We start from the raw sequence: 14348 nt of genomic DNA, 5'->3' as shown, positions 1-14348 counted from the left end.
ATTTTATTATAAGCAAATCCAAACTCATACACAAAATGAGTGTTACACGAAAAAGTAACACCAACAACTCTATCAAAGTTCTATTGTAATGTTCAAACTTAATGTTTATCCAACCTACTTACAAGTTTTATGTGAACATTTTAATACATCTGAAATATCAGCACTCTGCCATGAAATCTTGAGTGGAAAACAGTCTTCTGTGTCTTGACATGAGTGTGATGTTCAGTTTCAGAACAGTATCCTTCCTTAATCCACAAGCCTGCATACTTTTCGGAAGTGAAATCTTTGATGGCTGGACCATTAAAGGACACAAATGATTTTTCAATTGTGTTTGATTTAGAGTATGGAGATGTTCTTTCAGGGGGATCAAACATCCCTGGCAGGGATAACAATAATTTTCTTTTGCCAAGCATTTTTTTTTTTTGAGGGAATAAAATCCCTGGAATCCTCATCGTCAATTCACACACTGTCCCTAGATGTTATACCTAGATTAACCCAAAACTTGATGTTGACGCTCTGCACGAACTCTTCTTCCATCACATAACTTGTGTAACACACTTTGTGAATTGAACTTTTGCTTTGGGGGGGGGGATGCCCACTCCAAGGCCTCCCCTTCCCCAATATAGTGAAGCATAGTAAGATTTCACATCTAGCCCTTCAGACATAGAAGCTTGTATTGTTGTTGTTGTTGTTGTTTTTCTTTATTATTGTTATATTGTATTATTATTATTATTACCACATTATTATTGTAGTGAGAATGGTACCTTCTGGCCCACCCCCCCAAAATCCAACCATTTTATAGTGTAAAAAAGTGAAAATTTGCTTCACGAAAGAGTTCAACATTTTTTTATAACTAAAGCGAAATTTATTTGTTTGTCTAAGTGTAAAAAATAATTGAACCAAAGTTGAATTTTAAAAATCTCTCGATTGCAGATTTTCTCAATTTAAAGAACTTTTTCTTTTTTTAAGGAGTAACAGAAATATTGCAAGAATTATTGAAGTAACCTATTTTACTCAAAAAAATCAAGTGTTGTCATGTATAATTCTTGCATGCAAGAATTTTCATGTAACCTAGTTTTACTCAGACAAATCAATAGTGTTGTTACGAGAATTCTTGCATTCCAATATTACCGAGTGTGCGTTTGTGGAGATCGATGCAGTAATGGGTGCGTGTGAACATCGAGGCATTGGCCTGATAAGAATGTCACATCAATAATACTGGATCGGGAATGTCATGCCCACAAGGTTATTTGACTTCTGCTCATTGGTTGGCTAAGTTGAATTTCCCGGTTATTAAATTGAGGTTATAAATATTAAGGTTTGCTTTCTTAAATTATTATTTGAGAATTAGAGGTTGTAAGAAGAGGTTTGTTAATAATTAAATACCTAAAATTATATAGTTTTTGAGAAGACACATATAAAAAATAAATATTTATTGCAGTGTATAGTATATTTTTATATTTTTTGTTTTTCTACAGATTTTTAATAATACAAATTTATAATTATTTTTAATTAAATATATTAACCTATTTTTTATATATAAAACCTAATTATAAAAAAATGAATAACAAACAAATTAAACCAAACCAAAAAACCAAAAAACAAAAAAAATGTCATGTTGGATATGATACAACAGATATAAATAATAAAGCCTTAGATATTCCAAATTTTCTAGCTAATCTTAACCCTAGAACATTACTGTGTTCCAATATTACAGTGTAACTACCACTACGTAAATTTTACGTACATGAAGGAATCTATTTTTAAAACAATCTCTACATCATAAAAACAAATATCTGTTCATTGTGAACATTATTTTGTTTATTTTTCTTTATATTGGAATATTATTCTTCATTTTAAAATGTATAAACATTGTTTTATTAAACGTAGATTATTTTAAGAGAAGGTCTTGCTTGACAAGCCCGTTCGTACATTAAGAATGAAGGCGAAAAGTTTGAACAATGAAAAGCAAACAATAATAATATTCATTACGCTGTAAATAAGGAACAAATGTAATTTTAAAATCTTACAAGAAAATAGGGCATGCTTCTAAACTTTCGTTTTCAAAATATAAGTATCCAAATCGAATTTACCAATGTCAAAATTACGTGAAAGATATTTCTCGTTTTACACAGCTACGTAAAATTGACGTACAGTGCACAACATAACAAACCAAATCAAGACGATCAGCACTTGGACCCTCCTTACTCAAGTGCTGCCTTATATCCGACAGACAATTTGAATCCTGCTAGGCAGAGGGGTGAGTGGGTGCAAGGTGGGATGTAGGGGAGGGATTTGAGCGGAAAGCATATGTAAATTTTATGTACGGTAGTGTTCCACAAATTGGCTTCCCACAGGAGCAGTACGTAGTTGTCATCCTCCTTTTCTTGTAGTTGCAGAAACTTCAATACTTTCTGTTCCCTTGTGACGTGGCTGCTACTGTACTTGTCTCTTCCTTCCCCAGTACCTTCAAAATTGACTTTCTTAACTCCAGTGATAGTCCCGGATTTATTAGCCTTTGCTCCTGCCAGATCTTGGTCAAGTTCTCATGGAGGTGAAGCATGAACTGAATTCGTGAGAATGGTCTCTTTTCTGAGTTGCCCTGATTGTTGTAGAAGTTGTGAGTGTGAATAATGTATCCATTGATCGCTGCGATGTTGATCATATTATAGAAAAATGTGATATTATAGAAAAATTCACGCAAATTTTACGTGAACACAAATGGCGTTATTACTACATGCACGTCAAAATTACGTGCAAGATTTTTCTTCTGTTACTATTGCTATGTATTATTGACGTACAGAGTTCCACATAATGCACAAACTAAAGACGTTCACTGCTTCCGCCCTCCTTACCACAGTGCTGCCACGCACCTGACAGAATGTCCGAGGAATACCATAGGCAGAGGGGTAGGTTGTGTGATGTGGGAGGTAGGGGAGGGAATTGAACGTGAAGCATACGTAAATTTTACGGTAGTGTTCTAGGGTTAAATCCAAAATTAAAAATGAAATCTGTAAAAAATTTACAGAATGTTCCCTCAAAATATATTTTATTTTATCACTAATGTATATAAATGATCTTCGGAATGAAATGAAAACTATTCCTCATCCTACCCATATGCTAACTTTACACTATGATGATATTCTTCGATTAGATGATATTTATGATAAAATTTATGAAGAACTTAAGTTAAAACAACAAGAGTAAGAAGGGCAAGGTTCGGGTTTGTCACTCTGTGACACAAACCATAAACTTGAATTGAAAATAGCAAAATATACCCCATTTGGTGGATCTAGTTATATTAATTTGCCTGAACAGATTGAAAACAAAAAGCTGTATTGAATATTAAAAATAATGATAATAAATGTTTTCTCTGGTGCATCGTAGCATATTTTCATCCAGTTAAAAATCATAAATACTGTGTCTCCCAATACAAAGATTTCGAAACAAAATTTAAAAAATCCATGTCGGGAATAAAATATCCACTAGACATCTCAGCTATTGAGCAATTTGAAAAACAACATAAACAGTATAATAATCAGTCGGTAGCTGTGCATGTTTATGGTTATAATAAAAATAATAATATGTATGTACTCAGACACCATCCACCAGCAGATGGTGCACATGTTATAAGATTATTATATGTTACAGAGAGAAACAAGAAACACTATTGTCTTATACAGAATCTCCCAAAATTGGTACATAAAGAAATAACACCACATTGTCATAAAATTACTATATGTGATAGATGCTTGTCAATATTTTATGGAAGGGGTAACAAATCATGCGAACAGCAATTAGAAGAACCTGTTGAAAATTGTTATCTTTATCCTCATGTAACTTACAAATTTCCATCATACAAAAATATAAAATTTCCTAATTATAATTCATTGGTACAACATCCATTTGTAATTTATGCTGATTTTGAAACAATACAGAAACAAATGGCAATATCTTTTTCCAGATTCAAATGCATAATACACAACAAATGTAGCTAAGCATGAAGCCTGTAGCTTTGCACTAAAATTAGTTAACTTTTGGAAAAAATAATCCACCTCTATACATTTATCGAGGCAAAGATTCATCTCTAATATTTATCAAAACACTTCGAGAGTGGGTGAAAACTCTTGCCCCAATCTTACATAATATAGAACCGATGAAGGATCTTACACCAGAAGAACAACAGGAACATGATAATACCATACAATGTAAATACTGTAAAAATAATTTTAATTCAGATTATCCAAAAGTTTGACACCACAACCATTTTAATGGAGAATATATTCATACAATTTGTAATTCATGTAACTTGAAAATACAGAAACCAAATTATATTCCAGTATTTATTCATAATTTGCAAAATTTTGATGGACATTTATTTATCAGAGAATTGGGATATGATGCAGAGAATATTAATATTATAACACGCAGTAATGATAAATATATTGCTATAGAGAAAACTACCAATTAGAAAATGGAAAAAAGTTGTTCTTAAATTCCTGGATTCATATTAGTTTCTTTCCAGCAGTTTAGCTACTCTGGTGAGTCAATTAACTGATGATGAATTTGTTCATACAACAGAATATTTTGGTAGTGATAACATGAAATTGCTAAGGAGAAAAGGAGTCTACCCCCTATCAATACATGAATAGTTTTAATAAATTTGATGAGATACAGTTACCATTGAGAGATAAATTTTATAACCATCTTCAGAATGAAGAATGTAGTGAGTTAGATTATCAATATGCACAGACAATTTGGAATACACTAGGTTGTAAATCAATGGGAGATTATCATGACAAGTACTTGATTCTAGATATTCTCTTGTTGGCTGATGTATTCGAGATTTTTCGATATATATTTTTCAAGAAATAAAATTTGGATCCTGTTTTTATGTATACAACAGCCAGTTTATCCTGGCAGGCTATGCTTTTAAATACAAAAGTTGAAATTGGTCTCATCAACAATATCGAGCAGTTCATGTTTGTTGAAAATGGTAAACATGGTGGTATAGTCCAGTGTCCTTTAAGATATGCAAAAGCAAACAATAAATATTTATCTAATTATAATGCTAATGAGTTGGTGAAAAAAGATCTATACTGGAGACCATCAAGAAGAGGAAAAGAAACTAGTTAGGACATTGTCTCAGAAGGAACTGCCTGCTAAGAGATGCCTTGGAGGGAATAGTTGAAGGAGGAAAAGTCCATGGAAGAAAGATATATCAGCTTATGGATGATATTAAATTAACTGGGTCGTATGCTATTACGAAGCGTAAGGCGGAGAATAGGGAAAGCTGGAGATTCCAGTGAAAACCCTGCCAATTAGGCAGAAAACAATAAATGAATGAATGAAATGCTGATGAAAAAATAAATATATTCTATATATTGATATGAATAATTTATATAGGTATGTCATGACTCAATCACTCCCAATTGGTAATTACGAATGGATGACCAATTCAGAACTGAAAAGCAGGGATTTCTTAAACTGGTCTGAAGATCATCCAAAAGATTGTCTACTGGAAGTTGATTTGGAATATCCTTCAGATCTCCATGACGAACACCATGGATTAGCTATGGCACAAGTTTCTCAAAAGGTTTCGGGTACAGAGGAAACAAAATTGATATTATCATTTGAAAACAAAAATAATTATGTGCTTCATTTTCAACTGTTACAAAATTATTTGAAACATGGTATGAAATTAATAAAAATCCATAAGGGGTTAAAATTTGACCAAGAAATATGGTTAGCTCAATATATTAAGAAAAATACAGACAATCGAATACAAACAAATTCGAAAGTTGAAAAAAAATATTTATAAATTAATGAGTAACTCCATGTATGGAAAATGTCTAGAGAACAAAAGAAATCGAGTAAGGTGTAATTTGGTGTCCGATCGAAAAAAACTCCAGAAACTTATTGCCGATCCCACATACACAGGTTTTACAAGAATTACTTGTGATCTGACTCTTATTCAAAGATCCAATATCAATGTAATGTGTGATGCACCAATAGCTGTGTGTGTTACCATCCTAGAATTATCTACATTGGAGATGTATAAATGTCATTCTGATGTTATGAAACCCAGATACAAAAATTAAATTAAAGTAGCTTATATAGATACTGACGGTTTTATATATGGGATAGAAACATGTGATTTATACAGTGATTTGTTTGCTATGAAAGAATATTTCGATTTTAGCAACTATTCAGAAAATAATCTATTATACAGTCTTAAAAACCAGATGATCCCTGGGAAAATGAAAGGCGAGGCGGCATGATCTAAAATATCAGAATTTGCCGGTACCAGACCAAAAATGTATTTCCTGAAAATAGATGGGAAAGGAGAAATTAAAAATCTAAGGGTGTGAATCGAGCATGTACAGCAAGACTCACAATAGAAGATTTCATACACTATTTAAAAAATAAAAATGAAAAAAATTAATGTCTGCATATCATCTCACTAGCTAATTGGATGGTGTTTATACTACAATAAAAAATAAAATAGTCCTTGATGGCAATGATAATAAATTGCAAATATTAGATTGCAATATCCATACTAGAGAATATGGATACTATAATACAAATAAACAATGTGATAAATGTTAATCCAAGTTTTTTAAAATTGATATAGATATTAATATTATATTTTCTTAACATTTTTCTTATTTATGTTCAATTTATTCATGTTATATAATTACTTTTTACATTTTATTGTAATATCTATTTGCAGAGTTAGGTGGTGTAGAGTAGTCTAAGGCTAAATTTTGCTCTGAAGTAAATAAATAAAAATATATTCTATTCTATTAAAATTGTTCTATCACTCTCTCATTTTTTACATCATATAATATATATGATTTCTCTACAATTAAAATTCCATTGCATATGGTATTTTCAGGTAAAGTTTCATGAAACTCACATATTAACTTAATATTTGTTCGATCATTAATAACTACCAATTTTCTTTTTGATGCATTTATTAAAAACATTGGTCTGTGAACTATGAACTCGTATGGATTATAATGCATATTGATATTTCCTTCAGTTACTCTTTTAAATGAACTATATGCTTCATGTAATTTCAAATAATCGTGATCTGCAATGTTTAAATTATAATTTTCTTGTGGGAATACCTCATTTCGGCCATTCTTCAGATATATATTTTTAATTTTACAATTATCAAACTGGCTGGTATTTCTTTCCTGTTTGTCATTTCTACCTGTCTGAAACAATACAGCTACGAACTCTGGCATATCGTATTGTAGAGATTGAAACTGATTAGTAATATCAAATTCAAAGAATTTAGCCTCTACTGGTCTCTGTATGCATTGATATGTATAAAATTGTATTGGAATTTGAGGATTTTTCAAAATGTTGGCTTTGTATTTAAGAGCATAATTCGATTCATATTCAACTATAGGCATATGTAACTCCAAAGACTGAATCACACATTTTGCAGCTTCGGGTAAACTAGCATCATTGGCTGTTCCATCTGGATTCAAAGTTTTGTATCTTATTATTGAATTATGATCATTGGGTGATCTGCAAAATATGATACTTAAACCACCTTTCCATATAATTTCTTTATAATCAGATAAAACACCAAATAGCAATCTCATGGGGAACAGTACTGTGTGACTTTTTGTTATGATATTTGTTCCAGCCTCGAATCCACCAACTTTATAATATACACTCTCTGATTTAGATAATTTTAATTTCCCCACTGTAGTGGATGTAATTCAAGGATAATCAATTCTATCAATGACTTTACCAAGCTTTCTGATTTCAATTTGCGAGAATAAGAATGGAACAAAATTATCTATAAGTTTTACATTAGCAGTAGGGGGATATTCTTCACTATTATTTTTTTTTAGAATATCAAATTTTATATACAGATCCGATCTATGTGGATGAATAAAACCATCGCCTACTGTAATATCAGATTGAATTTCCTTATTCGGTTCATTAAGATTAGCAAATGTCCTTCTGTTTGGAGGGAATGATTGTAATTCATAACTTTCGATATTTTCCATTGGTATTTATTTACATTTTAATTTATATTATTGCAGTAGTATTAGCACCGGCAAAATTAATTATCTCATTTTTCTCATTAGTAATTCTTATCTCTATGTAATTAAGTTTATTATAAAAAACAGGAAAATAGATTGGTGAGATTCTGGGGTTCCATAAATTCCGAATTTGGTTTTAATGTGGCAATGATACCTGTCTCCTTGTGAGTACCAATTGAATTTTCTTCAGCTTTGATAATCATTCCTTTGGCAATATTACAGTGAATATTTAATGTTTCAAAAGCTAGGAAGTTTGGTATAAATTTACCTGTGTGTAATACCAGGTTCTAATTTTGAATTGTTCGGATATCCTAGAAGTTCACCCATGTTATATAGATCTACTATTTCTTTGGTGGATACGATATCTACTCTATGTGTTACAGAATTTTGAGAGAGTAATACAGTGTTAGGAAATTCAGATTGTAGAGTGGATAAGCTATATTGTCCAGGAGGAATAATAATTTTTTTATTACCTACAAATATAGTATTGTTGTATGAAGTTATATTTGGAATCAGATACATGCTGTAGAATGCTCTCAGAGCTATGGATATTGGATACATAATATTATCGTGGAGATGTAGTTCCAAGATTGAAGTTTCACTAGAAAGATGAAAAATTCCCATATTCTATATATCATATTGCTTTTTAAAAAACCTTGTAATTTGATGTGTTGTATTTTATTTAATATTCTGAGCATCATAATACAAATATGACCACATATAATTTGATCGAAATCTTGTAGTGGTGCTATGCACAGGGGACCACTTTACCTTTTTTTACCTTTTCTTGTATAGGATCGTCGTTGTAATAAATATTAAGATGGTTTAAATAATTAAATAATTCTATAGGTGGTTTCCCTCCAAAGAATCAAAAATAAAAACATTGTTATTTTGTTTATAATAACAGATTCAGTGGGTACCAATGTTTTCAAACTTATCCAAATTAACCACACCACATTCTCGAGAATGGGGACTATCTTGATGGAGAGAATCGGACAAGAAAACTCCCCTGAAATATCGAATTTTAAACATTTTAACTAAAGATTCAATGTCTTCGTTCCTAAGTGGGTTTTTTTCTGAGTACTCTGGATTTCACACCACTGCATATTTTTTTTTTCTCCATGGCAAGATTATGACGTTTCTGTTCCTCTAATTCAGCTTTATTCTTTTTTGAATCGATAACAGTTTTTGCAATAGGAGCACTACCACCAGCTAAACTTCGCACAGCACCCAAAGCTGCTAGGATGGCAGGAATACGGAATATAAATCCACCACTATGTATTTTTTTTCTTATATTTTGCAAACGTTTTAATTGGGGTGTACTGAGTAATAATTTCATCCAATTTCCTTTGGATATACATTGTTTCTTTTTTCCTGTTGTTTTTTTTTAGTTAAAATTGGATTTCAAATTTTTAAATTTTTAAGATCATGATATGGAACTTGATATACCATTTGGTTTCATATTTTTTAAAGGGGTATTTATATATTATAGACCCACCCTAATTTTTGTTTTGTGTTCATAGCAATTGTTGTACCCAATGCTGCTATTTTTTTACCCAAAGAAGCATCTCTACTGGTTAATCTTCCAAATGCTGCCTGTTCCAATTTTTGATCAGCTACATGACGATTATCGAGATCTTTGTGTGTGTTGTATGCAATATCATGATCTTTACAAGCTGCATCGAGTTGATTGATTCCCGTCTCCTCTTTTTAACTGTTTTTCAAGTTTGGTCCCCGGACCACAGTATTGGTAACCAGGTACATGTAATTCGAATGGGAGTTTATTAATAATATCATTAACCAAAACTCGACCCTCTAATATATTCCAGAATTTAGGAGGAAGAGTATTGATAATTTTAATTAAGTATCCTATACCTTTGGGATCATTTACAATAAAATTGGCTAGTTTGTCACTAATCATGTTTACAATACCCATTTTTTTCATTATAGAAATCATTGTTCCTAGCATTTTCTTCACCGGCTATAACCAGCAATCTATCTATGAGTTTTTCTCACATCATCCACCCACACAAACTCTTTAGGTAGAGTATTGTATTGTTTGATACCACTACCGGTTTTAAGTTGGTTCCAGATGAGTTTAATGAGATTTTTGTATTTATCCCCACTGTGCAACTGTCCCCGGTGTGGAGCAGTTTGTCGCAATATTTTAAATTAAAAATAACTTTTCAAATGTTACTTAACAAAATTAGTCTATTAACCAAATTTTACAGTCACTATAGTAACGAATAATAAACAAAATAACATCAAAATTAAACAGAGTAGCACAACAGAATTTTCTTCATTCTTTTCAGATTATGCTCACAACTAAATAACAAAATATAATTGTAAAATGTCTTTGAATTAAAGAACTGTTGCAATAGCCTCCTCCTCCGGTTGAAAACGTTGACATCATACTTTGATGTAGAAATACGTATATTTTTCAAACTTAACATCTTCAATGTATCATCTTCACTTCTTCTTCTACTACTTCTTTGGCAGCAATCTCATTCTTTTCACATCTTCTTTACTGCCATCTTCAGTAGACATCTTCTTTACTGCAATCTCATTACCATTACTATTTCATAACCATCTTATGTCCATTTAAAAAGGTTTTATTCTTCACGAGTGCACTTCTTCCGTTTGAAACTATATGTGCAAATGAAGCCCTTCAATAAAAATGCGAACCACATTACATTCAACTTACATTATATATATATTCCTTCTTATCATTCTTCTAGAGAGACACTTTGTATAATTATCCCTTTGTTATTCGTGTCAACACTCTTCCTCAATACATTGACATACACCATACTGATGAGAATAGAAGCCAAACATAAGTTCTTACATAAAAGATAATATGATGATCAACAGAACAGAGATAATAAATTCATGCTGGTTTACACATGATAATAAAATACATAATGCAAACAACTGAACTCGTTTTTGCACAAAATTACAACAAATTCAACCCTTATGTACAATTAAAACATAAATCAGTATTTCTTAACAACTCCTTTCTTTTCTCCTCCGAACAATTAAAAGGTTTAATGTTTTCTAGGTTTTGTCTACCTTTTGTTCCCTTTCCATCTAGAGAAACTACAGTCGCACAATTGTTTCTTACTTCTATTACCAAGAATGGGCCAATAAACAAATCATACAATTTGTAGATAGTTTTGTTTAAAGCAGAGCTCTTAGCATGATTTTTAATCATGATTAAATCTCCTTTGACAATATTTTTAGTACCAGAGCTTGTTTGAACACCTTTAGAATTTCTTCGATGTTTAAGTTTTTCTTTTAGCTCCAAGTATTTTGCCTTCCAGGATAATTCTTCAATATTCTCAGGCCAATCGACAATATTAGTTATATTATCTTTAACTTGATCGTGTAAAAATAGTTCCGCAGGTGTAAAACCAATAGATTCAGAATATGAATTGTTCAACAATTTCACAACGTTTGTCAAACATTTAGCCCAAGATTTATGATTATCCTTGCAAAATAACCTCAGTAAACGCACAATCTCTTTATTGTAGCGTTCGATTGGATTAGCGTGTGGTGAATATGGCGAAGTAAAAATATGCTTGATGTTCTTGGAGGTAATAAAACTTCGCCACTCCTTAGATTTAAATTGTGAACCATTATCACTTAATATAATTAGACATGCAGGATAATGATGAAAATACGATTGGTTTAGTTTATTGATAATTTCCATAGATGAAGCTTTACGCAAAGGATAAACCATAATAAACTTACTTGCAAGATCCACTATACTTAGTATATATTGATAACCTTGAGAAGCTGGTAACGGACCAATCAAATCTAATGAAAGGAATTGATGTATTTTAGGAGTTAATATGTGAAGATCTTCTCGTGTGATACGTTGCACTCTCTGCTTTGACTTGGCACATTCAAGACAATTTCTCAGATATAATTTAATGCTGGCTTTCATGTTTGGCCAAAAGAAAAATTTTGAACACTTTCTGAAGGTTTTTGAATAACCAAAATGTCCACATAAATCATGATGATCATACAGTACCTTTTCCACAGCTTTTTTAGGTACAAATATTCTCCAGTGTTCAGACGCAATAGATTTATAGAATAAGATATCTTCATGCATTCTAAAATGTCCTCTGATTTCGAACTTAGAATCTCCTTTGTTTATCGCAATTCTTAACTTTTGACACTGCTCATCGTTCTGTTGAGATTGTACCCAATATTGTGGAGTATCTTGGGATAGGAGATCGATATTTGTATTATTAACGTAGAGTTTCGATGTGAATAAATCTCCCTGTGACCTTGCAGGATATCTGCTTAAGGCATCAGCCACAATATTGGTAGAACCTTGAATATGTTCAACAGTAAAATCAAAACTTTGAAGTTTTAATGCCCAGCGGTTTAGTCTTGGGTTTAAACTTCTAGCCGACTGCAGCCATGAAAGTGACTGATGGTCACAATGAATAACAAATGTTCTTCCACTAAGATAAACACTAAACTTTTCTACTGAAAAGAGGATAGCAAGACATTCAATCTCATGAGTTGAATAAGTTAATTCTGTACCACGCAATACTCTACTAACATATTGTATTACTAACGTTTCATCTTCATCTGATAACTGCCATAAAACTCCTCCAATTCCAACTTTGCTTCCATCAGTGTTAAGATGGAAAATTTTACTAAAATCCGGTTGAGCTAATACATCAGGAGATGTAACTAGCTGTTTCAAATCATTAAAAGCTTGGTGATGATTCTCCTTCCAGTCCCACTTGTTATTTGATTTTAGTAAATCATACAAAGGAGCAGCTATCATTGCAAATTTGTGAACAAATTTTCTCCTCCAATTTACTATTCCTAAAAATTTCCTTAGAGCCTTCTTGTTTTGAGGAACTGGAAAATCCATGATTGCTTGGTTCCTTTCAGGATCAATATGAATGGTTTCTCCAGAAATCACATGGCCTAGGAAATGTATTTCAGTTTGGAAGAACTTGCATTTCGACAATTTAATAGACATATTAGCTGTCTTCAGAGTTGATAAAACATAACGTAAATGTTCTAAGTGGTTTTGAATTGATGGAGAGAAAATTAAAATATCATCAATATAAACAATCAGGAAAGAATTTGTATGATTGCCAAATATTTTATGCATTTTATCAACGAACACACTCACGGCACTTTTGATTCCAAAAGGCAAAAAATGGAACTCCATCAAAATACCTCTATAAGAAAATGCCGTAAACTTAAACGACCTTGGCGTCAAAGGAATCTGAAAATAACCGCAACTAAGGTCAATAGATGTGAAGTATTTTGCTCCCTTCAATCTTTGTAGTAATTCCGAGATAGGCTCTACCTGTGTCATCGGAGAAATTACGTGTTGGTTTAATTTACGGAAGTCGACCACTGGTCTCCATGAACCTCCCGCCTTTGGGACTATGTGGAGTGGATTCCTATAGGGAGATGTGCTTTCTTGTATAACGCCCCACTGTTGCCATTTTTGTAACTCTCTTTCCATATCATCCCGTCTAGCATAAGGAACAGGGTAAGTGGGTGCTATTATTGGCACATCAGTATCCAATTGTATATCGTAAGCTTCCACATTTGCTTTTTTAGGTCTGTCAGAAAATAAAACTTGGTATTCGAGAAGAAGATGAAATAACTGATCCAAACAATCATATGGAAGAGTATTGTTCATGTACGCTGCACGCCGAATATCTTCCTCCGAAGCGATGTCAGATGTTCCTTCAATTTGTGAAGTGGTTGAAATTGGTAATTTGCAAGAACGTACTATTCCCTTCATTGACGGAAGACTTTCTTCAGATTGCACTAAAAACGGAGTAATTATTTCCTGACCTAATGAATTCGAAAGCATGACGGTTGCGTTGCTGTAATTTATAATCGCCTTATATTGCCACAAAAACGGCGAACCCAGAATTAAATCAGCGTGTAACTGTTTAACAATATACAGTCCCATGTGGAAAAACTCATTTGCTATTTGAACTGTTACATATTTGAAACCCATTACCTTTATACGTTGATCTCCTGCAAAGCAAGCCAATTGTATTCCTTCTAATTGTTCCAATTTTGCTCCTGATATAATTGAACTTAGAATTGTCCAGATTTTATAATCTAATAAATTACACTGACTTCCAGTATCAATTAAACAATTTAAAGACAGATCCGCAATTTTACCTTGTATTTCTGGATTCTCAATTTTTGGTATTGGAGTACCGTTTTCTGACATAATCCACTCTGGTTCAGAATCGTACCATTCTAATAAAAATGCTACAG

The 14348-nt window shown here is 32.1% G+C and overlaps 1 protein-coding gene across 2 annotated transcripts in view; it reads left to right on the top strand.

Annotated features, from left to right (window-relative positions):
- The window catches only part of LOC146005324 (uncharacterized), a 206400-nt gene that overhangs the window by 114747 nt on the left and 77305 nt on the right, over positions 1-14348 (top strand). The window lies entirely within an intron of this gene.

Source organism: Lepisma saccharinum, chromosome 23 (genome assembly GCF_977018435.1).
Source record: "Lepisma saccharinum chromosome 23, izLepSacc3.1, whole genome shotgun sequence".
In the NCBI taxonomy this organism is placed as follows: domain Eukaryota; kingdom Metazoa; phylum Arthropoda; class Insecta; order Zygentoma; family Lepismatidae; genus Lepisma; species Lepisma saccharinum.
The sequence above is the reverse complement of the archived record's forward strand: the minus strand, read 5'-3'. Positions and strand labels throughout refer to the sequence as shown.